We start from the raw sequence: 25754 nt of genomic DNA, 5'->3' as shown, positions 1-25754 counted from the left end.
AGCCAGCCAAAAAGACCCCAACACCAACAAAACACTGATTTCCCTTATCCTCTCCCTGATTATCCATGTTCTGTAAATCAGGCCTTGGCCTAGGAGGTACAAAGTGGCACCATCTAGGGTTTTCCTTTTTGTCTGACTGGGCGGTTTTTTTCCAAGGGAAAGACAAAGTTTTCACGATGCCAAATGGATCATTCAATTAGACCAGGCTAGTTCTCTTTTAAAGTGAGACAAAGAAGTGGAAGATGGGAAACAAGGGAGCAAGGATAGCCAGAAAGAACACAGAATTGCAACAGAAAGACCCAGGGAGTTCCCAGAAACTAGAACAAGCATAAAAATCTTTCTGTGAATTTCCTCAGTTATAAAACAAAAAGTGAAAGTGAAAACAAACAGCATCATCAACATTCCTGTCAACGTTGTGCTCCACAAAGGAGCAGAGCTGGTAACAAGTCATCAGAGTAATGGGAAGACCTCAAGTTCTTTAGGGGCATGGGGAATACAGGGATAGACAAGAAGATGCCAAAGTCAATCTTTTTGCAAACGCTGATTACAGGCAGACAGCAGCAATCACAGAGCATCTGAGCAAATCCAGGATCATTTTCAGTTCTGAGGAAGGAAGTCATTAGGAGGTTAATCAATTTTCGTTTTAGCTCATTAATAATGGTGTCTGGTTGCACATAATCTGTAAATTATGTAAGATCAAAATTTAAGAGTGTTGTGGTTGGAAAGACTAAAGGAGCATGAGGTTTAGAAAATCCATTTTATTATGCCACATGGAACTAACATGCCACATGACTTCTTCAATTTCCTACTCACATATGCAGAAATTTAGATAAAACGATTAATAATAGCCAGCATTTATTGAGTGATTTCTCTGTTCTAAGCACTTTGTTATTTGTTTACATGGTTTATCTCATATAGTAATTACAATAACTTTATAACATATTTAATATTAATATCCCATTTTATAGACAAGGAAATTAAGGCCTAGCAAGAGTAAGTAACGTTAGTAAGAAATAGTAAATACAGGTAATAAATAGTAAAGTCAGGACATAAAAGTATTATTTTTCATGTATTGGTGAATTATAATTGGAGAGAGAGAATGCGACGGAAGGAACATAGATTTTAGAGTCAAAAAGCTCTGGGGTTGAGTCCTGGATCTATCATGTACTAGGAATGTATGCGTTTAGGCAAGTTTCTGTATCTTCTTAATTTCCTTATCTTTAAAATAAAAGCATTGCTACCTTGAAAGTAAGGTATACAAATTAAATGAGACAATGCATGTACAGTGCACAGTATATATGTATAAAGAAATAATGATAACAGTCATTCTTCATTGTTTTGTCCACACAATAAACTTATTGAGTGACACTCAAAAATGACAGACAGCATTACTATTTTTACAGAGCCTGGCACATCAGTGGGCTCTCAAATAACGTTAGTGCCTTTTCTAATCCTTTCCCATCTCTCTTTATATAAAAACTATTCACTAGTGACATAACTAGCTGGCTCAGTAAATAAAATAAGAAAGTAAATTAAGAAGACTGCAATTCAAAATACTGAAGTTTAATTGAAGAAAAATGTGGTTCTGCATATACATTTTCTTGACTAAAAATAAACTTTGGAAAGAGGGCATTATAACGACCCTTATAAAGCAATCAGGTTCCTTTTAAAAACCGAAGTCATAGGGCAAAGCAAAATCTAAGATAAAAGTCTATTAAATGGAAGCTAAGTGTCAATATGTGTCGAGAAGATTTAAAATGTGACAGATATATTTAAGTGAGATGAAATTCAAGAAAAATCTGAATACATGCAATTTCCTTAATATCCTGTATAGTTTTACGTGACTAATGCTCTTTATTCTAAAACATTATGGATTCAGATCTCCTTCTGTACCATGACCTCTAATTTTCATTTTTTTACAGAATCTGCATATAAAGATTGGCATAATTTCTTCCACAACATGTTTTCCACTAGATTTGAATTTTAAAGACAAATTCAATCCCAAGAAAAGAAAACATCAAATTTGCTGAGACAAGGAGAGGCCTAAAGAGGATTGTGGTCATAAGTGTTACTCAGCATGGTGGGGAAATGCAAGTCCTAGAGTTACATAGAGAATCACACAACATTTAAAGTTCTGGACTCAATTACGAAATAAAAATATATTTATTCTAGCTGACCTCCAGGTCAACAAACGGCTTTAGAGGAACAAAGAGGTTCTTATGGGTTTTAAATCTTAAACCTTGAGACTAAGAATTTATATATATATATATATATATATATATATATATATATATATATATATGCATATGTGTACATTTATGTGTATACATACAAATTTATGTATAACAAATTGTATGTATATATGTATAATAAATTGTATGTCTATATCTATAAATGTATACATACATTTATATGTATACATATGCATATATAAAATACATAAATGTATATTTATGTAAATAAATATATGAATAAATAATATATACATACATAAATATATAAATTATAAATTTATAATATAATATATAATTATATATATAATATAATATATGTAATATATAATATATATAATAAATTATATGTAAATAAATATATATATATATAATTAAACCTAGAGTAGAGTTCCTGATTCCTTGCCATGGGCATGGTCCTTCAGGTCTCATCTCCCTCCTTTTGTCCACACACTCACTCTGTTGCATCCACACTCGCCTTCATGCCATCCTTCTTTCAAGACCACTGGCACTCACCTCAAGGCCTCTGCACTTCCCAGTCCCTCTGTCCAGAGTAATTTTCCTCTATATACCTAAATGGCTTGCTCTTTCATCTCTTTTTCACCCAAATGTCTCCTCAGGATGTCTTTTCTGACCACGCTCTGTCATTGCAGCCACTCCTCTAGGCCCTGCCCACCTCCTCATATAGACTCTGAGCTCTTATAACCATCTAGACCTTTGCTCTCCAATATGCTAGCTACTACCCCATGTGGCTATTTAAGTTTAAATTTAAATTAGTGAAAATGCAATAAGATTTAAAATTCAGTTCTTCACTCATACTAGGCTTATTTCAAGCATTCAACAGCCACTTGTGGCCAGTGGCTACCATATTAGAGAGCACAGCTGTAGAACCCTTCTGTCACTGAAGAAATTTCTATAGGACAGTGCTGCTCTATATATGCATATACTTCATACATTTGTTTGTATATTTTCATACTCCCCTCATAGATACCCTAAACTATAAGCTCCAAAAAGGCCAGGACTTTCATCTGTTTTGTTCGTTGCTTTATTCCCAGGACCTAGAACAGTCCTTGGTCCATAGCAGATATTCAGTAAATATCTGTTGAGTGACTAAATGGATTAAAACAGAACCCTTCCTTATTCCCCTAAAAAAAGTCAGAAATAAGACGGTTGCATTACTCCTCCTCTGAGAGAATTTCAACATACCAAATCACCCTCAGCTGCATTTCACCAGGGCTACTTTCTATGTTGCTTATAATTGTCCAAACACCTCTGAACAGTAAATCTTTAAGACTATGGTTTCCTGTAATCACTTGTCTTCTGTGCTGGAGTGAGAATCACTGAAATGTGTCAAGATTTATGGCAGAAAAGTCTGTCAAATCCTAAGCCTGCCAAAAATTGTTAACCATCATAAAAGTTTTAGGAGCTGAGCGTTTCATTTAAATAGGCTTTTCATAACCACACCATGGTAGATACATATAGATTACTGGTGGATGGAGGCCGTCAGTCACTCTTTTTCATTTTATAGCTTAGATATGCATTTGCCTTGTAAAAATCATTTTTTATTCCTAATTATACTCATTAGAATGAAGGCCTAAATATGAGTTATCACTACTTTCCCTAGGTGACCTTGCAAGGAACACAAAGTACTCTTGAAATTTGAATTCATCATTGTCAATACTGTACAGGATCATTTGATATGTATTAAAAATCCATATTATTGGCCAAAGCAACAGCTTTCAAATTGAATCTTAACTAAAAAAAGCTAAGGATTTATAGCTATTGAATTCAATTTTTTAACTTTTGGAGAACTGAGTTTATTTTCATCATTTTTTCTTACTAAAAACAGAAGAGGACTTAATGGAATATTAAAAAGTACACAAAATATTTAAATAAAAATATCTAAAATGGATATCATACATAATCTTTTAATCCAAATACAATCCCTGTGAGCATTTTGGCATATTTCTTAGTTCTTTTCAGTCTATTTCCATCCCTATTTTTTAAAGACATCCTATGATCCTATGTATCTCTAATTTACTTTCCTCTCTCAACACTACAATAGCCTTCGGCATTCAAATGTTCCACTGTTCTTACTTTATTTCAAATGTCCCTGACACACAATGATTTATATTTTCTAAGACACAAATTTGAATCATTCAGAGAATGTGAATAATTCAAGCTGATGAATGAGTTTATTAGAGTGCCCATAATTTGGACCTCAATACAGCTTTTTTGCTCTGTACTCATGGCTGTGTATGTGATAACTTGCATTGATGGCGAGGATGTCACTGGGAGGTAGTAGACCACAGTAAAGAGCGCCAGTCAGATTTGAGCTCAGACAATGCCTCCATCCCTTCAGTCAGTCCACAGATATTCATCTGGTCAGGCATGATACAATCTTCTGGATATACAATTAGCTAATTTTGGCTAGAGCTTTCTATATTCTTAGTGCTATGCTAAGTACTGCACCCACTTACCTCATTTGAAACTCACAACTGTTATTATCTCTGTTATCTAGTTGATAAAGCAGATACACAGTGAGAGCAAGTAATTTACAAGTGATGGAGCAAGGACTCAGACTCAGGCATTCTGACTTCAGTCTCTCTCCTCTTAACCACCATACTTCATTGCTTCATGTGAAGTGCTTATCTTGGGAAAATCACTTAAGTGCTTTGAGCCTCAGTTTATTCTTCTGTAGTAAATAAAATACAGGACAACTCAAGATTCCCTGGCACATTGTAAATAACTACTAAGGGTTAGCTACTATTATTATACTATTATACTATTATATTATATATCTGAAGGGAACAGGAAGAATTCTTTGTGGATGTCAAGAATTTATTGTATATCATAATCATGTTCCCATGGCATTAAAACTTCCATGTAAACCTAATTTTAATGACCAGCATAGTCCACATGTGGAAGTGTTACAACACATTTATTCATTACTTCTGGGCATTTAGATTGCTTCTGAATTCAGTTTTCACTTGAATAAAGCAATAGATTTTAAAGAAATTATTCCCGTACATTTGATAAATATTTATCTATCACCTCCCATGTTAAAATCTCCATGACAGAAACTTCAGGACATATTGGATTAGGATGAGTGCTCATATTGGATTAGGATGAGTCCACAGGGAAGATACCAGGCAAGTGCTATGCAGGCTCAAAGGAGGGACGTCCTTGCTTAGCAGGGAAGATCAAGACCTGTTTTTAGGAGATGATAGTAGAGTTTCAATAGGTGGATGATGTAAATAGAGCAGAAAGAGTACAAGGAGTATGAGAGATGGTGGTAGAGGCAGAGGGAACACTTTGAGCAAAAACTGGAAAGTGGCCAAGCATGGGCCAGGTTCAGAAACAGTGAGGAGTCACCAGCCAGATTGGAGCAAAGGCATATGTAGGAAAAGCCTAAGAAATATAAAAAGAAAAATAAGAAATATAATAAAATATAAGAAAAAGTTTAGAAATATAAACTGTTTCTTTATTATTAAAGACTTCGAGTGGCAGGATAACGAGTCCATCCTTCATTATGTTTGCAATGGGGAAATCATGACAGACTTCATTGAATCCAGTGGGTACTAGTTAAAATGGCAAAAACAACATCACATCTTATCATGTCATCAGAGAAGCAATTGAGGCCTGAACTGATTAGGATGCAAGAGATGAAATACATAGAGAAATCTTAAAAAAAAAAAAAAAAAAAGTAAAAGAAAGGACAGTAGCACTTAAGTCAGCATAGGGCAAGAGAACTCGTAGGGCTAGTGTGACCTGGGGATTCAAAGCAAACAGAAAATATCAAGGGACTGTTGGACAGTCCCTTTCAATAACATGATCTCCTCTTCCCTTGCAGAATAAAGAGAATCCAGGAGGATTAGGCAGGATAAAGAGCCCAAAACTCCCACTTAATAAGAGGTTTGGGTAACTACTTTTGCTATTTCTTTTTCAGACCTCCTTAAGAAGGGACCAACCAAGGCTGGACTCAGGGTGTCTGTCCATCCAAAGTGGAATGTGGGATCGGTGCCTTTCTCATTTGCATTATTGGACAATCATTAGAGCACACACTATTTCAAAATGTCACCCAAGAGAACAGAAAAGATACCAATAAGAGGTATATCTGCAGAGTGAAATGTGCCAACCACAATTTTATCTGCAGTGCCTTTTGGGAAATTAATTCTTTGCCTCCTTTCCAAGACCTTCCATTCATGTATCTCTTTGCAAAACTAATTGTTTTTAAATGACTGCATGTTTTCCATCCAACCATAAGGAGTCTTCAGTTCCTAAAACTTATCCTACAATGCTTTAGCTTCTACCTGCAAATTAAGTTTTTAAAAGGTTTTCTCTACTAAGTTTTTACTTACTTAGATTAAAACCATTATTTAAATGCACTGAGATGTAGTTTGTAAAAAGTAAAAGTAGTTCTGAATGGTATGTGTGTTTGTGCATGCGTTTTACATGGAAAGATCATTTTGGAGATTAGAGATATGTTTTATCTCATTTAGCTTTACATCTCTCAAGTGATTCAGCTTCCAATATTTCCCTCAAGATGACTTTTGAAATCCAATAGCTTTTTATTTTATAGAGGTCGTCAAATACTCAATAGCTTTTGCATTCATTAAAATCTTTATTATATAATGTTAATCTGGGTTACATATAATTCCAGTTCCATTTAGCATTTATATCTTTCAACATGTGTGTACCAATCCCCTCCCCATAACTTGTGCTTTATCTAACAACCTTTGTCTATTTGTATACGCCCCCAAATCCAATTCTTTCATTATTTGCCTGACTTCTTCAGCTTTCTCCAATCTATACTTTTCAACTTGTGGTGCGTATAACAAATGCAGATTGACAAATGCAGTTTATGAAGACAAGACAACATAGTCCAAAGATCATGATGTTTAGACGCATGCAAACCAGATTCTTAGTCCAACTATTTTACTCACTATCTATATGTATATGAGAAAATAGCCTACTCTTTCCTGTGACTCTTTCTTCATGGACTCATCTCTAAAACTGAAATAAGAATAATAATTTTTACCTATAGATTTGTTGTTAGGATTAAACACAATAACATAAGCAAAATGCTTAGCCTACATACAGTGAATATGCAATAAATTACTATCATTTTATCCCAAGACACCTTCCTGGTTCCCCATTAACAAGTAGTCCATACTGGCCTACTTCGTTTGCTACCACTTCCCTTAATTCTAATGATACCCTTTGCTTTCTTCTTTGTTATGCTCTCTCAGTTGTTATTTAAAGCCACCTGAAGGCATAATGTTTTCTGGTCCACCAGTCCTGGCATGTCAGATAAAAATGGCATAGGACAGAAGCTAAGAACTCACACTCTTCCTTCAATCCTCCTCTCCTGGTTAATTTCTACTCCTTTAAGTCCTAGCTTAAGCTAAGCTTTTTGAGAAACATTCCCAGAAACTATCCCACCCAAACTTCAGTTAGGAGAACTTAAGAGGACAGCTAATTCTGCTGTGACATTTGCATTGCGTCCGCCACACTGTGATACACTTACTTCTCTGGGTCCTGTGCTCCAAAAGACTTAGAGCTCCTTCCTACAGAGAGTATGTGTTAACCCATTTTGTCGCCCTATCATCTAGGAACAATGTGACACAAAATAGGCACGGAATGAATTAATAAGTTATTCTGAATGGAAGTCATCAATAGCACAAGAAAACTCACGATATCCATTCATTTCGTTTTTCTGATTTCACTTCCATAGCTTCGTAAAGTTGAAATATCCCGAAAGGTTCTTTTGTTCATCTACCATCCTCTGCTGTCAGACAGAAACCCCCCCAGACAATGTCAGATAGACTGAGGTCAATCCTGTCCTCTTAAAATAAAATGGAATTACCACAGTAACCCATAAGAATCTGTGTAGAGGTCACTATTATTGACTAAGATTTAAAGTAATTGTAAAATATGAAGAGACTAATAAACGCCATTGTGGAAATGAATCCCTGTAAGCTGCTTGTATAAAAACATAAATTATCCAATTGAAAACCTGAAACAAGGGCTTAAATCCATTATTCCTAGAGAAATAGACACGAACTATTTGAATATCTAAAACCTTTGTCATGAACTAGCCTGGACTCCAAAAGAAAAAAAAAAAGAAAAGTAGAAGATAGAGATGAGTATGGCTTCTTGAAGATTTTAGGATTAAGTAATTAAGCTGACTGGTGCCAACATAAAATTTAAAAAAATTTAAGGAAAGAACAAATAACAAGGTAAGCTACAAGGAAGGCGAAACTTTTCTATAAAAAAGAAGCTTCCAACACAATAAATTCTATTGTTGTCTCTTTGTTTCATCTTTCTCAAGAGCTTCTAGCCACCCATACATGAGATTATGGATGTTAACATCTAGAAGTAGGATATATGAGCAAAGCTACATAACTAGTGGAGGATATAGATGTTCTAATTGGTTGTATGAACACTTCCTCCTCCATTTCTGGTCTCTGGAGGATTGCCTTCTACATAACAAACTTTGAACATGCAAGTTAATCCTTACTGACATCTTTCTTTAGATTTAGATTCAAAATACTATACCCATAACTGATTGTCTATAATAGGCATGTTATTAGCACTATGCAATGCAACTTTACCTAAATTATCTTATATAATTCTCCCGCGAACTACGTGATCTAGAAATTATTAGTTCAGTTTTTAACAAGAGGAACTTGAGGCTCAGAGAAGTGCAGTGACTTGCCAGAAATCATAGTTAGTAAGGGAAATGTTGGCTTGGGTATTTAATCTCAAATCCAGAACTCATTCCGTTATGACTCAGACTATCTTCCTATCCTATCATCAACAATTTTAGCCTAGATCAATATTAGGCCAATAAATTCACTCTTGGATCTTGCTTTTGGCCTGCTATCCAGAAAAACCTCTATGTCCTTCCTATAAGCAATTTTCAACAATGCCACAACACTACCACAATAATACATTAAACACCACTTGATTGTGGAAGGTTGTTCCTGCCTTAGCAAATGACATGGATTGTTGCCAATAATATTTCCCTAGCATGGTGTTGGCTCCAAGCCTATAACTTCTCCTATGCCCAACGGGATGAAAAGTCATTTACAATCTTTCATATAACAGTAATAATCCTGCTTATGCTTGAAAAAGGTTTAAAGCCAGTCATAAACCATTTCTCCTTAGTTCTTGGTCATATTCCATAGATTCTATATAGAACATCTACATAGTAAGGCAGTCTTGTATGTTGCACAGAGCACTGGGTCTAAGAAATCTGGCTTCTAGTTTGGTATCAGCCCTAATAAGCTCTATCATCTTGGGGAAAGTTATGTCTGAGCTTCAGTTTTTAAAGATGTAACATGAGGGGCTAGTCTAAATTCCAGGACTAAAATGTATTTTATTTCAAGTCTGTATGTATATACGTGTGTGTGTGTGTGTGTGTGAGTGTGTGTGTGTATATATATATATTTACTGCACATTTTGCATTTGAATATTTATTTAAATGCCTGTTAGCTTACAAGGTATTTATTTAGGACTAGGGAAATAACAGTTCTCTGATTTTACAGTCTTTTATCTCAGGATTCTGGAGGATCTTACATCATTCATTAATTAAGTCTCACATCCCCCCTCCTGAAAGGTGGGACCTCAAAGGCTGTTATTCTCTGTCAAAGCCCATATGGTACCATAACGTGATATTAACTTTGGAACACAGTGCACTGAGAACCTAGCAACTTGCATGAAGAATATCTTCTCTGAAAAAGAAGCCAGGCAGAGGGCACACAGAGCAAATAAACTGAACGGGGAAGCTGGAATGGAGAGGTATATAATGTTTATGGTGGGAATCTCTGGCAGATGAAGTTGCTTTTAAAATTGAGTATAATTAAGTAAATGGCAAATTAATAATCTTTACTCATTCCCCTCCTCCCAGTGGATTATCAGACCCTGTAAAACTCATCCTATATTTCTCTCTCTCAATCTGCGTAAGGAGGTGATGCTCCTATGAAGATGATGATTATGATGATGACAGTTTCCAGCCTACCTACATCTCTACTCTCTCTTCTCCCAAACACAGAGTCTCTGCAAAATTAGAATTAAGTCAATGAGTTTACTGCTGACACCATCCCTCCCCTCCCAAATATTTAGGTATGTATCTGGTTCAAAAAGTCATAGAGCTGAAGCATGAGTTTGTTTTCTGAAAACAGAGGGGGGACAAGGAGGAGAGAGTGTAAAGTCTTGGGTTGATAGAGGGCTTGCAACATCTCACTTGGATGCAGGATCATCCCCCTGCCTTCTGGAGTCAATTATTCCTTGTTGAGAGCAAAGGGTTATGCACACTGCAGAAAGAATAAGTGCTAAAAGAGAAGGAAAGAGTACAAAAATACTGGGAAAGGAAAAAAAAGTACCACAGAATATCATAAATTTCTAATCATGGTTATTTGAAAAATACTAAACCTGAAGTAGAACATGGATTTTTAAAAAGAAAAATGTTTGAAGATATGCTACAATAGGGGAAAAGAACTTCCACTCAGGGTAGACCTGCCGCCTGCAAGGTAAAGAGCATGATGAGTTATATGTCACCCGATATCATCCAGATAGCAATCTGCATGATAGGTTGATGACTGCTCTTTTGCAAAAGAGAAAACTGAGGCTGAGAGAAGTGGTAGGTAGTAAGAAGAGGACAGAGGACTCAAATCCATGTCTATCTCACTGCTCATCCTTTTCTCATCTCCTCAATCATCTCTTCTAAGTAGAGTGCTATTAGCCACTCTTAACTAAGCCATATCAGAAAGGCTATGATATTTACCGAGCAGCCTCCAAGTGTGAAGCATTGCCTCTTCCAGAAGGGTACACTTTGACTGAATTTTCATCCTCATATCTGCCCATGTTATGTGGCTTCCAGACAAATTGGCAAAGCAGAATGGACTATAGCTTGGACTTTTCTCCAAGGAAACTACAACATGCATTGTGACTTGTAGCCTTTTTTGAGAATCTTACTTTAAAGTGAAAAAAATCCCTCTCAAGGGAGGGGAGAAAACAGGTAATAAACTTTCCCTCTACTTCCATGCTGAAAGCTATGCCACACAAATAACCCTACATTCATCTGGTTTACAGAAAGTAGAATAAATGCAACACAATGACTAGCAGTAATATTTTCCTAAAGCGTTCCACCATGAATTATAAGCAACTGCTCACAGTGATCCTTCGCTTGTGTGATGATGCTCACAAATCATCCTTTCAAATGTCTGACTCTTGTCTGCACTTGAGAGGTTTATGTTTGTGAATCACAAGCTTTTCTTTTGGTCCAGGTTTTCCTTCTCCCATTTTGTAAATATGATAACATATTGATAAAGGATGAAGTAAGTCTCATTGTCAGTGTTTCCCTTGGAATTCTGGGAAATGATCTGTTTAGGGTGGCTGCATAAATATATTTGCCCAGTAAAGCTCACTTTAGCTGAGGACCAAGAAATACATATCTAGCAATGACACTACTGTTTGCTAACAATGCTAGGCTATCGTGTCAGGTCAAGATGCACAGGCAAAAAAAGATGTGCAATATTAAGGCACATCATAAGTTTCAATTCTTTCAAAAATGAAAGGAAAAATAGTCATGTGGGAGCTCAGAAAGTAATAATCCATTTACCTAAGAAATATTCAAAGTAAATTTAATCTTCTTTTTTTCTACCTCTTCAAGGAATAATTGTCTTCTTTATCTATTTGCTCTCCAAGCAGCCTTTTCCTCTGTATCTATTGCACTATTCCATTTAAAACTCCACATTTTAAAGACATATTGAAACTTTTCATTTTAACCTATAGTTAATATTAACCCCATCCCACATATTTGCCGGGATATAAAACTATTTAAAAACATATAAAAAATGAAAGAAGGAGAGGGGCCGGCCCGGTGGCGCAAGCGGTTGGGTGCGCGTGCTCCGCTGAGGCGGCCCGGGGTTCGCTGGTTCGGATCCCGGGCACGCACCGACGCACTGCTTTGGCAAGCCATGCTGTGGCGGCGTCCCATATAAAGTGGAGGAGGATGGGCACGGATGTTAGCCCAGGGCCGTCTTCCTCGGCAAAAAAAAAGAGGAGGATTGGCGGATGTTAGCACAGGGCTGATCTCCTCACAAAAAAAAAAAAAAAAAAAAAAAATGAAAGAAGGAGAAAAGAAAACTGTCGTACTTTGCCTCCAATGTATTCTCCTTTGGAACTTAGAAATATATTCCTAAGTTTAGGGGTGTATAGGGATCTAGATGCTCACTGATTTTTTTCTTTTTAAGATATCCTACAAGGGAGAATAGGATGCACCACTTACTGTGGACCTATTATGTTTCAGATAGTTTTGCACTTACATTTATGAATTAGTAAATGACTCTAAGATTATGGACCAGAAGGAAATTTCAGGAACACTCAGAATATGATCAGGGCCAACATGTGATATTTTTCATTATTGTGATGTCAATCATTTCTCTTCAATGACTAATATCAATGCATAATGTACTTCTCCATAAACATGAACTGCAGTAGGAACCTCCCATCCATATCCTGAGCAGCCGGACATTTGAAAAGGACTCTGAGATTCATAGCTGGAACTGCCCTTGGAAGCATAAAATATCAATGATGGAAAGGAAAGAGAAATTCAGCAAGTATATCAATGTGAAGATGAGTATGAAGATGTTTCTGAAGTTCATAGATCAATAGAATTTAAAAATTTATTCCATGTTAAGGAGAAATATTTTCCACTCACAGAAAAAGAGACAACATAGTGATAGCACTTAATAACCAAGTCACTGACTTAATTTTCTGAGCTATCTCTTCAACTTGTTGCTGCCTAGCAACTTGAAAATTGCTTTCTTATCCTACTAATTTGGGGTATCAGGTGTGTGTGTGTGTGTGTGTGTGTGTGTGTGTGTGCATGTGTGTGTGTGTTTACCTAGAAGAGAGAGGGAAAAAATTGACAGGGGATGAGAAAGATTTGATGACCAATTTGCTTGGGCTGTGGGCAGGTACTGAACATTGACTGGACTCCAAGACTCAGTTGGGGTGATTTTGTGGGTGGTGATCCATTTAACAGGGATTAGACAAATAGGAGGAGAAACAATTTTTGTGAGAGGAAGGAACATACTGAATTTGTTTTAAGCAGAATGATTTGAGATATCTATGAAACATCTACCTACAGATTGCCAAAAGTCACATGGAAATAGGATTCTGGGGTAAGAGAGAACGTGAGAGCAATTACTGCTCATCATTCGGATGTCTTCAGCATGTAGGTGGTGGATGACGACAGGAGGATGAATAAAAAATAGATACTTAGAAAGAAATGCTCCTTTAGGTTTCCTCTATTTAATTTTTATTCTTTCCTTTTTAGTTAACAATAGACAAATATGTACATCATACTTAACCACATATCATCTAGAAGAATAGACAGACGCCTCCTTACTTTAAAAGGATGCATTGCACATTGTTCGCACTATTTTATTATAGTTATTTGCTGTGTTTGTTCCCCTCCCAGACTGTAAGACAGGTTATAGCAGCTGGCACAGAGTAGAGATCCAGTAAATATTTGTTTAAATAATGAATAAAGGAATGAATGAGTAAACAAGAGAAAGTAGGATATGGAAAATAGGCCAGAACCTCAACTCATATGAAGTCATATCTTCAGGGCTACCATTCAACTTCTGATTTATGGTAACTTCCCAGGACAAAAATGACCAAAAAACAACAACAACAAAAAAGCTAATTTTAGGAAAGGTGGCTGTAGGACTAGATGCCATTTTGAGTATCACTGTGCAACCAGTTTTGTCATAATAATCAATAGCTAACATAGTGTATGTAAGTGCATAAGTGTACATTTGTATCTGTGAATATAATCTTATGTTATCAACATAGATAAATTTATAATAAGCCATTTAGTCAATTTGTGATAATAAAAATTATATTTAAATTATATATGCACATTTAAAATGTATTAAATATTTTTTATGTGCTAGATGATAAATCAAGCACTTTGTCTAAATGATCTCATTTAATTCTCCCAATCACCCTATTAGAAAGCAATTATTATACCTATTTTAGATACGTATTTTAGAAATAAACAGACTATTGCACAGTTTTTATAGATGTTCAAAATAGAATGTCCAGTTTTCTAAGTATGGCATTCAAGGCCCCATACAATATGGCTATGTGTGCACACATATTTAATATTTGCACAGTTCATATTTTAAATGGCACATATTTTGCATGCATAGACGTAGGTAAATATTTTATTTAAATAGCTAAAGTATTGGATTTTTTATCAGGGCACTAGTGGCTAAAACTGGGAACTGATGAATCAACATTTTTCTCTCTCCTACAATGTAAAGAACAAAATGGAAGGCCACTTCTACTCAATTTCAACTTTCTCTGTATGACAGGACAAATGAAGTTTCCTATTATGCATCATGGCTTACTGAAGGAGAAATTTCCTTCTGCCAATAAATTAAGATATAGCAACTTAGGCTTCAGTCTTGTAGAGACAGTAAAGGTAAAAAGCACTTGTCAGGAAAATTTGCCAATTAAATGCAATAATAGATAGCTTTTAAGTATTATACAAATATAATTTTATTTTTATTATTGCTGTACATTTATATTTTCTCCCTTTTGGAAATTGATTATTCATCACTTGTAATCCTCTGGAATACAACCAAGAGCAAGGTAGCAGATAAACAAGCCAAAAGAAATCTTTTCAAGTGCATAAACTAAATATTGGCGCTCCTCTCATGGGAGAGTTTTTAGAACATATTCCTGTTATAGGAACAATTTGAACTGCTTTCCTCACATCTTGCATGGACTATTGCTGTAGCTTTCTAACTGCTATCTCTGCCTCTAGTCTTTCCTGCTTACACGCCATTCTTCACATGAAAATCTATCATATCAACAACAAGCTTGTACTTTCCAATGGCTTGCATTGTGTATTGGCTAAAGTCAGTCTTTTACATGCTGTACAAGACCATGCATGATTGAATCCCTGGTTGTCTTTCTAGCTTCATCGATGCTACCATCAACCTGGATTTTTTTTCTGTCTCTAGCCATACAGGGCTTTTAAAAATTCCTTTATTTAATGCCATCTGTCCACAATCAGGACCTTGACACATGCTGTTGCATCTGCTTGTAGTGCTTGTTCTCTTTGCCTTGTTAATGACTACTCACTTTTCAGATTGCCATTTAATGATCAATTCCCCATGAAGGTCTGTCTTGTATCCCACAAGAGAGGGTTTGCCCCTAAGTATAGCAACTGATACTGCTCAGTCGTAGCAGAGATCACATTGGAACTAAATGATTACTTAACTGGCATTATGTCTTCAATGTTTACCTCTGCTCAATAGTAAGCTCCAAGAAAGAATTGTTTTGTTTTGGTTGCTAATATACATTAGAGAGCATAGCACATAGTATGTTCAATAAATATTGGTGAACCAATGAAATGCAGATATTTAGAAAAGGCAAGAGAGTCTACTAAAGTCAGACAGCTGATATTTTGATAGGAAGGAAGCAAAGGCAATATATTTTTTTAAAAAAGCAGACAAAAAAATGAAATAGTCCAGCCGCCTAGAGTAAGGAAAATTCTCATACTTCAATAGTTTTAAAAGCTTCATGTACCATAATCCAGTACAAAAAAACAATGGTTGATGACAAAGACCCTGAGTTAACTATGAAACATTAAGGAGTATTTAGTACTCGTTTTTAAACAAGCAAGGAATTTTTAAATATAATTTTAGAGTGATTTCCATTACTCTAATTGTTAAAATAAAACAAAGGAATTTCAAGAGGTAAAGTTCACTTACTTGAAAATTAATTTATATGTTATGTTTTGTCTAACAATAGTAAGTAAATGAATAATAAGAGCTAACGTGTTTCTAAGTGGTAGACACTGTTCTAAGCACTTTACGTATATATTCTCATTTCAGCCTCGCGGTAACTCTAGAAGATACATACTACTTATTACCCCGATCTAATAGATGAGGGAACTAAGGCACAGAGAGTTCTAAGGCATTTGCTCAAGGTCATACAGTTAATAAGTAGAGGAAACAGGATTTAAAACAAAGCTGTCTGATTTGGAGGCAGTTCTTTTTCAACACCTGCTCAGGTCAGTGGGTTGCCAGGGGTTGGGGGGGGGGATGAAGAGGCGTAGGTGGAGCCCAGAGGATTTTTAAGGCAGTGAAACTATTCAGTATGATATGATAAATAATGGTGAGATACATTTGTCAAAACCTGTAGGATATAACACACACACACTCACAAAATAAATCAATTAAAAAAAATAAACACCTACTCAACAGCAGTCTTTGAGGAACTCAAAAGACAATACTAACTTTGTTTAACCAAAGTTAATCATTTTGTCAGCTAAAATCATTGATCATCTACGAATGCCGGGGACTATGTTATTCACTTTGTATACATTCTCTCATTTAATCTTCAAAACAACCATGTAGGGTAAGTATCATCATTATTTCCAATTTATAAGTAACTAAATTCAGACTTAGAGAACTTGAACTCCCAAAGTCATGCAGTAGAGCCAGAACTGAACCCTAGGTCTACTGACTCCAAAGATTGAGCTCTTAGTTATGCCGGTTCACCTACCTAATAAGAGACTCTTTCACACAAGATCAGCCTTGGCCCTACTGACATTTATGTCTGGATAATTCTTGGGGCTGCCCTATGCATTGTAGGACATGCTACCCACGAGATGCTAGTAGTACGCCTCCTCCCAGTCATGACAACAGAACTGTCTCCATACTTGGCCAAATGTCCCCTGGGTAGGGAGGCAAAATTGCTCCTGATTGACAACTGCTGCATTAGCTAGTGGGTTTTTCCTTTGGATACTTCTAGATAAAAACTGAACATATCCTTACTGCTTAATCTCTATTCCAAACTTTATTCCAACTGTAGTACTCTTCTTAAAATATACTTTCTTTGTGAAACTAAAAATACATAGTTTAGGCTGCAATTTCCTTTGGTTATATTTTGGGTTAGTGGATTGTCCACACAGTGGGACAAGAGTTGGCTAACTTTAAATAGTCAGACAGATACTTTCTGGTCATGTGACAATGAGCAATTCATTTAACGTCTCTCTAAGCCCCTTGTTAAAGTGGGGCTATTAAGAGTCCCTGACTCTCATAAAAATGCAGATTAAATGAAAAGGTCCTTGTAAAACACATTACCTGGTACTTGGACCATAATGAATGTCCAATTAACATTCATGATTATATTATTATCATTACTATTATTTGTGTAATTTTCATAGTTTGACTTTCTAGTTTATCTTCAAAATCTCTTGAGGCCATAATACTTCTTCTCCAGTTTCCCTGAAAATATTTACTTAGAGGCCATAACACATGTCTAAATGCCAAAGCAAATCTATTATATGGATATAACCTAAAGTCAATGGAAGTTGAAAATGAAGGCCCAGGGAGCAATTATTGAGAGGAAATATTTGACAGGGAAAGCCCAAATACTTAAGTCTATGGATAAAGCACATTACAGTTATAAACAAGACATAAACAGTGAAAATTGTTTTCAGTATAAAAACACTTTCCAAAAATGCTACAGATTTTTATTCTTCCATTCTTGACAAATCAACATGACACCAATGTTTTAGCTCTTCCTCGATTATTTTTAAGTAAAAGAGTTTTAACAGACACATACGTACCAAACACAGAAAGAAACTATCTAGACTCTTTAGCAACATGTCATCTTCAACCCAACTCCACGGACCTGTCCATGCTCTCAAGCCCAAACATACTTGCACGGCCTTATGTTTTTCACTCTTATTTTTCTGCAAGGTATAGATCTCTCCAATTGCATACGCTTTCTGTTTGTATGGTGAATGCCAGCAAACCTTCTCCGAATCTGACCATGCCAGTCATAAACGCTGGGACAATTATAAAGAACAAGTGTCCAACAAAGAGAGAGCTGCTAGTGTGCACAGCTCCCTTCTGCCCCTCATGGCTTACAGTGGGCAAGGAAAATTCTCTTCATTCTGTCAAACAACAGCTGCCACAAGGCCACTGCTTCCAAAAAAAGAAGTTCTAAGACCCAGGCTTAGTTTTTAAACACATTTTGACCTCTATTTAAGAAAACAAAGCAGATAGCATGAACACAAGAGAATACAAGGAATTTGTAAGTCTCAAGTCAGTTGTTTCAGATGGAAAAGAAACTTTGGAAAGAAAGCAGCAACTGCTGGCTTCAGGAGCTATAGGCCTTGCCAAATAGTAATGTTGCCCTAAATACTCCCCTGTAATTATTGTTTCCCTCATATGACTGCAGAGTTCTCACAGCAGATAACTTTAAAAAGGTAATCTTTGTTCTCCCCAGAACTTGTGATTCATCACCAGCACTTATCAGTATCTGTTCATTCTTTCTTTCATAGGCATAGAGATGACTGTATTTCCTAGCACCCTCCCCACCACAGCCCTTATAGTTCCATGGGGCCAGATGACTCCTGATAAATGGATTGTAAATAGAATGTAAGGGTGTCCCTTTTGGGGGGGGCAGAGAAAATTCCCTGAGGCAACTCCAGTTCTCTTTTCTGTGATAATAATCTGGAAGACACATGCTGAGAAGGCAAATCTATGAGATAGAAGCAGATTGGCTCCTCTCACCTCACCTGAGAGGACAGCAAAGCCCACAGGAAACTTAGCATGAACAGCAATAAACTTCCATTGTGTTAAGCCACTGAGATTTCAGAATTGCTCTGTTATCTCAGAGTTTAGACAATCCTGACTAATATAGCTTGTAACAGTTTCTAGTACATAGTAAGGGCTTAATATATAGCTCTTTAAAGAACAAATGGGCAGAGCTGAGAACATCATTTATTAGTAACACATAAGTCTGGATATGGATTATAAAGGAAAAAACATAGTTGCCTTGATTTATTTATAAATTTCTGCATATTAAACATGTACAGACTGTCTATCAACCTGCTAAACAGCTCAGGGATAACCCAACATAATTCCATGTTGCTGACTCGGAACAGATAGGTCATCTTCATGTAAAAGATGGTTGCCACCATAAAGTGACCCATATATGTTAGGTTCAAAGTGAATGAAGACAATTCTGGTTGGAAGGGAGTGAAACATTAACTTTTACTCAATTCTCGTCCCTTTTCTACCTTTTATCTAAATGGCTCATCTTGGCATAGTTCAAGCTACTTTGTGAAAAAGAAAGGATGGCACTCTCATTGTGGTCGCCACCATCCGCTGCTTTCAGCCTGGTAGTGGAGAGCAGTTAGAGATCCAGACTCTTGTCTCAGTGCTGCTGGTGAGTGCCAGCGTGACTCTGATCTGATTAGAATCTCCCTCACTTTATTTGACCTCTGGTAAAGTGGGCCCAATGATGTCCCTAACCCAAGGTCATGGCAGGGACTAAGCAGCACAGTGTATATAAAGAACCTAGCAGAGTGTGTGCTCTGTGTTGGCACACAGTAAATGGTGGTTTCATTTCCTCACTCCCTTTCTCTTGTTCTTACATCCTGCTCTTTTACCTTCCTTCATATTTACGTTCAATGTCTTGTTTGTTTGTTTAAACTGAAAAACAAAGGGGACCATCATGCTAGATAATCGTCAAAACAGTTCTCAGCAGGAAATATCTATGCCCTTGAAGTTTAGTCATTACCTAGAAGCTGGAATTGACAGTGTGCTACAAGAATGAAAATGATGATATCCACACCACCGAAGTTAGAGCATGAGGAAAGGAGGGAACTTAAAGAAGCAATGACAGCACAGATGACAAAGGACGCAAAGTCAGCCACAGCTGACTGGAGTTTTAAACAAACTAGAGTCCCATAGAGTCACTCTCGTCTATCATTTCCTGGATTTCAATAAATTCAGATAAATTGAAAACACACTCAGCACAGGTGGTACAGTGCTTTCTTCACTGGAACACAAAAGGATCGAAGTTTATACAGCAGCACCAACTTCCCATTGTTCATCTGTGCTCTTAAGAGAATAGCTTCCATGGGTGGGCAATAAAGGAGATGGAATGGCATTTTCAAATACTGTCTTGTGTCTTTAAGATGTCTCAGCCAACACAGTCAATATTCAGCAAGAACAAACACTTCACACTCTAATCCCTCAAGTGGGCACAGCCCTACCCACTGTTTCCTGATATGTTCCTGATTATCTTTGAACTTTGAATTTATTTCACCTCCTGACTATGACCCCAAACTTGCCCTTGGATTTTATAATGGCTAACGTTGTTTGGTTATCCTCACTTCTGTCTACAGTTGATCCTCGGACTGCATTGACAACAGCAACCCCAGACAGTACCCCAGCCCCACGCTACCCAGGCAACGGCACCAGCCAGGGCAATTAGCAATCACACAAGGGTTGCAGAATCAATATTTTTTCAAATGGCTAAGCAGCAGCATATCAAAGAAAGATATAAAAAGCTTCTCCATTATGACCAACCAACACTCCAAAGTAACTGTCATGGCAAAAATTCATGTATTTAAATTCACATAAGTTAAAGAAATGAATATCCTTATCCTATCTGAGTGTCAGAACTGTAAAGAAGGAGCACCTAATGAGTATAAGATTTAATATAGAAATACATTTTTAAGGCAATTTGGAATCATTTCTTTCTCTCCCTTCCCTGATTCATGTACCTTCTGAAGTGCTGTGCTCCATAGGCTAAGGGGAGGTGTTTATACAAAAGGTGACATTTTCTCCTGCAGATTCCGAGGAACTAGCCCAATGAGAACAATCAAAGTTTGAGAGAAGCAGCAGCTAAAATGTTACCCTGATATGGCCTCCCTTACCTCCAGCAAGCCCACACAAGCTCTAGGCTTTAGCCCGAATTCCAAGGAATGGTATTTCAATGCCAGCATTGTGTTCATTGTGTTATGCTAACCTACGTCTCTTTGCTTTTGCTGTCCATTTATATGCTACAGTATGACAAAGACTATGCCTCAAGCTGTCTTCTGGCCTCCATGTGCAAATGACCATGTTCCAAATTCCTCCCCCTTTACGAAGTCTTCCTAGCTCCCTTCCCAATGGAATTGATTTCTGTTTCTTTCCGATCTCTAACACGTTATTTCCAGATCTAGTATTTTTTTTTAAGCTCAAACCACCTTGTATTTGGTTATTATGCCTGTATCCTCAAAGGCAAAGTGAGAATACCTGGTACCTACTTCCATAATTCCTATGACCCTCCCAGTGCCTAGTCCACTACTTTGTAACCTAATACTTAGGCAATGTGTTTAATTGAATTTAAAACATAAAAAAGAGGGGAATATCTCATATGGTTTCTTCCTGTTCATATTTATATTAGAGAAGTGAGTGATTCAAGTCAGTGTAAATATGCAATGTTCCAAGGAAAAGGGCAGAGTTAAGGCAACCGATCACATATATAAAATTCTTAAGGCAAGATTCAAAGACGTCTGTTAGCTAAGACCTGGAAAACGAATGAGAAACAACTCAACTGCCTTCACAATGTGTTGGTTCCCTAGATCTTGTTTATTCCTTACTCTGCTGGATAGAAACTCCTACCTTGCCACTATCTTTCAGCCAGAAACCCCAGCCAACAGAAGCAGAATGTTTTCTCTCGACTCTTAATAACAAAACCAGAAAGTGCAGCAAGCTCCTTTATTGCGTGACAGGGGAGAGTGTTTCCCAGGCTGGATGGTATTCCTTTGATATATGAATCCCAGTTTGTGAATAAATTTATTCTTTTTTTTTTCTTTTTTAATTTTTTGTTTATTGCAGTAACATTGGTTTATAACTGATTCTTTTCGCAGTAAGATAGTAGTTGACTTTTGGTTACACCTGTTAATCTGATGGCAGAGGACCTCGCTACTCAAAGCCCTGGAGACCAGCAGCGTCAGCAGTATCTGAAAGCTTTTTAGAAATGCAGACTCGCAGAATTCACCCCAGACCTACTGAATCAGAATTTGTGTTTTAAAGATATCCCCAAGCAACTTGAATGTACATAACATTTTAAGAAGCATGCACATCAGATATTCTAGCAGCAATATTTCATTTGCATCCTTGTTGTCCCTTTGCTCTAAGCCATGATTTTACTGGAAAAGTAAAGGATTTTCTTCTCACACCTTCTCCTTCTTTACCCCTCACTGTTTTCTATACACTTATCCATTTGTCCTAATATGCTGTATAAAAAGAAAAAGGATTCTTATTATGCTTTAGGTTGCACACATTTCTCTCATATACATTATCTCATTTGATCCTTTTGATATCCTTGTAAACATCATCAAACATAACTTGTCAAATGTCATGTAGGAAATAAATTTCTGAGAATCTGCATGCCCACTGGTGTAAAGATGCTTCCCCTTGTAACCAACAAACTCTCCAACCTCAGAACTCTGTGCATTATAAACTGTACTTTAAAAACAAACTAAATTCACATATTCAACACAGAAAGATGGATATTTAATATACCTGGCAGAGAGAATTTGAAATACTAGAAAGACTTGCATCTGATGAGTTTAGGAGAAACAGATAAAAAAGAGGATATTAAGTTCCATGCTCCTCCTATACCTGCCTCCCCCAAATTCCGTAGAACCAAGGACTTGAAACACCAAGTCTTTCTTACTCTTGAATCTTTTGCCCATGCCACTCGCATAACCCAACTTATCCCATACAAAGATACTAAACATGCACATTCTTGATGAAAGCTTTTATAGCTGCCATTACATAATGGATTTGCTATCAGATTATCTAAAATGTGCCTGCTAAAGAAATGAGAGAAAAATAAAAAGCCAACCCTTGCTTACAAGCTATAGTGTTTTCAACTAACTAAAACCACCTTGGGCATTGCTATCCTGTATGGCATGACGTCTTTAGCATCATTACTCATTTACATGACCTGAACTTCCCAGTGATGAGTAAAACAACATAAGGAAATAACAATAAAGAAACATATATTATTGTTTTATTAAGAAATTGTTTGAAGTGTTAGGATGTAATACAGTAAATTATCAACTATATTTAAAACCAGGGTGCATTTTCAGAATATATAATCCAAATCCATGCCATATACTGAGGTAAGTATCTGTAAACAACGCAAAATATTAACTGGAATTTTAGCCTTCATCAAAATGCTAGAACACTCATTTAGGCACAAAAATGCATCATTTGTAGAAAAGCCTCTTGATTATTGCCAAGTGAAAATCACACCGAAAGTTAGGAGTCTTAAATTAAAAATTACATAAGTAGAATATCAGAATAAGAAGGAATTTTCAAGAGATTGTGCAGACATAGTCCTCATTTCCCTTTTATAGATTTGGAAAGAGAAGCCCAAAGAGGCCACAAAACTTACCTCAAGTTCCACTGATGTCTGTCACTGACTAGCTGAGTGACTCTGGGAAAGTCCCCTCTCTCTCAGCCTCAGTTTCTTGATCTGCAAAATGAGGTGATTGGACTAGATAATGTAAGATACCCTACAGTATGAAAATGCCATTATCCTGCAAGACTAGGATCCACATCCTAGAACATTCCCTCTCTAAAAGGAACATAAAGAAGATGAAAAGATATTCAAATAGCTTGTTTATATTGTATCTCATCTTGAGACTTCAGAACCTCATAGGTTGCTGGTGCCCACCAGAGACAAGCAAACCAGAAGAATGGCTGTTGGCATACTCTTTGCCTGAGAAGTGCTACAACTGAAAATCACTCCAGAGGGATGGTAAATCTTCTCCTCCCCCTTCCGAGGATCTGGTGACTTCCTCTGTCTGGGCTCTGCCTCAAGGATTTCTCCTCAAGGTTCACTGGAGCCCTGGGAGTTCAGCCCTTGACCTAACCCCAGACAAAGATGTATTTCCTCCTGGAAGACTCCCTGCCTGGACAAGTCATTCAAAATCAACCTTAAAAGCGACTCTAGGCTCCAGGGAGCTGCACATTTTAGCATCTTTTAATCAGCTGTCTGGCCTTGTCTGGTCTGTAGTGAAACCTTTTTATTTTATTACAGTTGTATTATGTTAATAAACAAAGAGTTGGTATGCTTAGTGAAAAAGAGAGACTCAGCCTTTGAATGGAGGACTGGTCATGTTTTAACTACATTTACTTATCGTCCATTCCTCATTCTTATATAGGGTAGAATCTTTGAAATTGCTTCTATTTATTATTTTTAAGTGAGTTTCCAATTTTTCCTTTTTCTTGTTTTCATTATTACTATTTTCTAATGAGCAATCACAAAGTCAGGCAATGGCTTTAGGTTTTTAAAAGGATATTTAAATATAATGACTCATTGAGGCAGAACCCAGATATTATGTATACAAAAGTGAGCACTGCCAATGTCCCTACCAATTAAGTCAATCATGAAACCAGAGTTTAATTTATTGGGTTCATCTTCATGATAGACACAAATGAACCTGAAGCATTGTGTCCTATTAGCAGTAACATATTTATGGAAAGCTAGTGTCTATGTCTAAATAATTGTACACAAAATGTGGTCAACCAGGAGGATAAGAATCCCATAAACAATGTTTAATCCAATAAATAACAATTATGTTATTATTCATTGTTATTATCATCTATTATTTATAGAGAGATTATTATGTGTTGGGCACTCTCCTAAACATTTTACATGATTACATAGTTTTAACCTCACAGAAACACTGCAATGTTAACCCTAAAAGAAGACATGTGGGGATGGGAGGGAGGGAACCAAATGTGGCCTCAAAGAAGGGTTAGATTGTTGAAAAAGGATGGTCATAAATTTTTAATTGGCTATATTAGACAAAACCAAGAATGGAAGGTACAGGGAAACCAAGTTTGACTCAACTTCCATTTACAGGAACCAAGTAGCAGATGCTCTCTGCCTGTAGGGAGCATGTTTATCACTAAAGGTGTTCAGCAACAGAGTCTTGTGACCAGCTCTCCGGGATGCTATAGAAAGGGATTCTGGCAATGGACAAAAGCAGGGAAGGAGCTCTAAGGATCTGCCAACACTGGGATTCTGGATAAAAGTAATATTGTGAACATCGAGAGTACAGCTGCACAAAGAAATGAATGAGTCAGTACACAGGTGAACAATCTTAGAGAATTATACTTGTATGTATCTCTCTTATAGCACTCATTATATTCTACCTTGTGTGAGATCTGTGTGTCTTTTATTTTCATTCCTATTAGATTGTAAGTTCATTAAATCTTGACTCACCACATACCAAGTGTTAACCTTGGGAAAAGTGCTCATTTTCCTCTCCTGTAATAATGGAACCTGTCACACAGGGTTGTCATGAGGAATATACAAGATTGCAGATTTAAAGGACATAGCCCAGTGCCTGGCATGAGTAAGCAACAAATAAGATTAAATAGAGCTCTTAATTGTAACTATTGTTACTACTATTATTTACTACCATTATTACTGTGATTATTAGTAAGCTACAGATGAATGTCTCAGGCTCAGTTCCTTTGATTTTAGAGTCTAACAAACACCCACCAATTGCCATCTTTACATTCCAATTGATAATCAAAGCAGCAAAATTTTACCTACCAACTACCAATCTAAATTGTCTGGGGAGAGGGAAACAAGCCCAAAACACCCAAGGGT

At 36.6% G+C, this 25754-nt stretch overlaps 1 protein-coding gene across 5 annotated transcripts in view; it reads right to left on the bottom strand.

Annotated features, from left to right (window-relative positions):
• The window catches only part of LRRC4C (leucine rich repeat containing 4C), a 171563-nt gene that overhangs the window by 92540 nt on the left and 53269 nt on the right, over positions 1-25754 (bottom strand). The window contains exon 2 of one of the 5 annotated variants that reach the window (XM_087423120.1): positions 23523-23603. The exons of the other annotated variants lie outside the window; for them this stretch is intronic. The gene's annotated coding sequence lies outside the window, so the exon portion shown is untranslated. The remainder of the gene's footprint in view (positions 1-23522; positions 23604-25754) is intronic. 5 annotated transcript variants of the gene reach the window in all.

This window comes from Ceratotherium simum, chromosome 34 (assembly GCF_057802395.1).
Source record: "Ceratotherium simum simum isolate JZ-2026a chromosome 34, ASM5780239v1, whole genome shotgun sequence".
NCBI lineage: Eukaryota > Metazoa > Chordata > Mammalia > Perissodactyla > Rhinocerotidae > Ceratotherium > Ceratotherium simum.
The sequence above is the reverse complement of the archived record's forward strand: the minus strand, read 5'-3'. Positions and strand labels throughout refer to the sequence as shown.